Genomic DNA, 3,703 nt, shown 5'->3' with positions numbered 1-3,703 from the left:
CTAATCCGGCTGAAACGTCGATATATGCAATAAAAACCGAACTTCTCCCCTTTTCAATATCCTACTCAGTATTTTAACGAGAAACAAATGGTTGATTGAAAATAAAGTATTTAAGGTTAATTTCTAATCAATTATGCGTTTGCATCATTTTTATCGTATATTTAATGAATTAATAACAATAAACTGAAAATTCACAAAAACGTGGAAAAACGGCAAAATATTGCCTAATTCGATGATATTTTTTTTAAATCACATAAAGGAAAAGGGGATGATGAACGTGAAAATATTGCTAAATTCGATGATTTTTCGTACGAAACAAAATGCAAGAAAACTTGCTTAAAATGCAATATTATGCGAAATTCTGAGAATTGAAGGCAAAATCACATATCGTGATACTACATGAAATAGTATCGAAATATTGGTAAAAACGAATATACTTACGAAAAATCACACTACATGAAAAACGTGAAAAAAGTCACTACTTTACCATATATGACGATTTAAACTTCAAATCATAGAGCGAGGTTTCGTATTATTAGGTCCAAGAAAAGACATATGACAATGTTGTTTCCAATAAAAATGATAAAAATCAATGTGTTTTCATTAGAATTAACTAAAATGTTCCTGATTTTCCGTTTATATTACCGATGGAAGATGTACACGAAAAACGCTCTAATCCGGCTTAAACGTCGATATATGCAATAAAAACAGAACTTCTCCCTTTTTTAATATCTTACTCAGTATTTTAACGAGAAAGATATAGATGATTTAAAATGAAGTATTTAAGAGGGCGTTATCATTGTTTGGCCGAAAAAATTCGGCCAAACACGAAAAATTTATAAAAATACTACAACGTTCTGGCAACACCGTGGTGCAAACCGTTTAATGTTATGATAATAAATAACGTAATTACAGCAAATTTTCCAGCCGCAATTGCCCGAAATCTGGTCCTCGCGGCTCGGGTGCGCCGTAGGGTGATGCGTCATACGTTGTAAGCGTCTAGTATTTCGCAATAGAGTGGAGAATATCTTGTTATGCATATACAAATTATAAACACACTCGCTGGCAACTGTCTTCTGTGAGAGGGAGGGGCTATAATCCGATTTACTGGCTTAGTCACCCTCTCAGTGTCTGTGCCGGCGGTCGCATGCCTGACGCGCTCGCACAGATCGTATTTTCTTGCATATACTGCACAATGGATATAGTATCGGACAAGAAGAAAGCTCTAAAGGCAAGAGCTCTACGCGTTAGCCAAGTAAAGAAGGAGCGTAAAGCCACACTGAGGCAAAACAAGAGTTCCCTTGAGTGAAGAGAGAGGGCAGCCTCCCGCCCCCACAACACACTACCTCGCCTCACACCCAGGCACCCACACCTCCTGTGGCACCTGCCACACCTCTGTGGCACCTGCCACACCTCCTGCTGCACATGCCACACCACCTGCGGCACCTGCCACACCACCTGCGGCACCTGCCACTCAAGATCTTAGACCTGCAACTCAAGACGTTCTCCCTCTTGATGTTGCAAGATGTTGCATATTTCAGACCAATTATATTAGGTTAGTATGTATTATGTTTTATATCTTGATACTATATCATAAATAATTGTAAATATAAAGCTGCTGTCTTTTTTTTAATTTTTTTTATTTTTTTTTTTTAATTTTTTTTTTTTAATAATTTTTTTTTTTTTTTTTTTATCAGGCAATCTTCATGGAACTTACACACCTTACTGAAGGAATGCCAATCTACAAGGGTGGTAATTTTGATTGAAATTGGTAGTTCATCAACCTCAGCCAAAGGTGGCTGAACTTTGACCTTCATTTTTTACAGGTAACTAATTTGCAACTATATGGTTGAATAACTTTTTTATTTATTATTCAATTTACATGGAACTTGCACATTATATGTAGAGTCTGTGCCTCTAAAAACTCAAGTTATATATTTCCCCTAAGATCATTTATTGATTTTATATATATTTATAAACATCATTTTGTTGCATAATTTTTTGGGTGAACTTTGAAAATTTGTATTATTGCACTAAATAGGTTTGGGATAATAATGCCACTAGACAACCTTTATTATATAGTATTGTGATAGCTGAGTATCATAGAAATAATATCAGTTGATATTTGTATTTGTTATATCAACTTTAAAACATGTAAAAAAATGGTTAAAAAAAGTTTTTTTTTTTTTTCTCCCTCTCTATTTAGGCTGCGATGCTGAAACTTGGACCACTTGCAGCCCTCTTCACGTGTAACACGTCAATAAATTTTCATTGCACTAGAACAACTTTTATGAACCCTAACTATCGCCCCCTTAAGGTTATTATCTAATTAATTATGTGTTTGCATCATTTATAACGTATATTTAATGAATTATTAACAATAAACTGAAAATTCAAAAAAACGTGGAAAAACGGCAAAATATTGCCTAATTCGATGATATTTTGTTTAAATCACATAAAGGGAGAGGAGATGATAAACGTCAAAATATTGCTAAATTCGATGATTTTTCGTACGAAACAAAATGCAAGAAAACTTCCTTAAAATGCAATATTATACGAAATTCTGAGATTTGAAGGCCAAATCACATATTGTTATAATACATGAAATAGTATCGAAATATTGGTAAAAATGAATATATTTACGTAATATCAAACTACATGATTGACGTGAAGAAGTCACTATTTTACCATATTTGAGGATTTTAACTTCAAATCATAGAGCGAGGTTTCGTATTATTTAGATCCAAGAAAAGACATATGACAATGTTGTTTCCAATACAAATGATAAAAACAATGTGTTTTCATTAGAGTTAACTTAAATGTTCTTGATTTTCCGTTTATATTACCGATGGAAGATGTACACGTAAAACCGCTCTAATCCGGCTGAAACGTCGATATATGCAATAAAAACCCGAACTTCTCCCCTTTTCAATATCTTACTCAGCATTTTAACGAGAAACAAATAGATGATTGAAAATGAAGTATTTAAGGTTATTATCTAATCAGTTATGTGTTTGCATCATTTTTATCTTATATATAATGAATTAATAACAATAAACTGAAAATTCACAAAAACGTGGAAAAACGGCAAAATATTGCCTAATTCGATGATATTTTGTTTAAATCACATAAAGGAAAAGGGGATGATGAACGTGAAAATATTGTTAAATTCAATGATTTTTCGTCCGAAAGAAAATGCAAGAAAACTTGCTTAAAATGCAATATTATGCGAAATTCTGAGAATTGAAGGCAAAATCACATATCGTGATACTACATGAAATAGTATCGAAATATTTATAAAAACGAATATACTTACGTAAAATCACACTACATGAAAAACGTGAAAAATGTCACTATTTTACCATATATGAGGATTTAAACTTCAAATCATAGAGCGAGGTTTCGTATTATTAGGTCCAAGAAAAGACATATGACAATGTTGTTTCCAATAAAAATGATAAAAATCAATGTGTTTTCATTAGAATTAACTAAAATGTTCCTGATTTTCCGTTTATATTACCGATGGAAGATGTACACGAAAAACGCTCTAATCCGGCTTAAACGTCGATATATGCAATAAAAACCGAACTTCTCCCCTTTTCAATATCCTACTCAGTATTTTAACGAGAAACAAATGGTTGATTGAAAATAAAGTATTTAAGATTAATTTCTAATCAATTATGTGTTTGCATCATTTTTATCG

General features: G+C 32.5%; 1 long non-coding RNA gene across 1 annotated transcript; it reads left to right on the top strand.

Moving 5' to 3' along the window:
- The first annotated feature begins 794 nt into the window (after positions 1-794).
- LOC138356172 (uncharacterized) lies at positions 795-2,318 on the top strand. The gene is made up of 3 exons (XR_011224237.1): positions 795-1,555; positions 1,698-1,826; positions 2,207-2,318. It is a non-coding gene; the product is annotated as an uncharacterized lncRNA (long non-coding RNA).
- The last annotated feature ends 1,385 nt before the right edge of the window (positions 2,319-3,703 follow it).

This window comes from Procambarus clarkii, chromosome 70 (assembly GCF_040958095.1).
Source record: "Procambarus clarkii isolate CNS0578487 chromosome 70, FALCON_Pclarkii_2.0, whole genome shotgun sequence".
Classification (NCBI taxonomy): Eukaryota; Metazoa; Arthropoda; class Malacostraca; order Decapoda; family Cambaridae; genus Procambarus; species Procambarus clarkii.
Note: the sequence above shows the minus strand (reverse complement) of the source record. Positions and strands in the feature narration are given on the sequence as shown.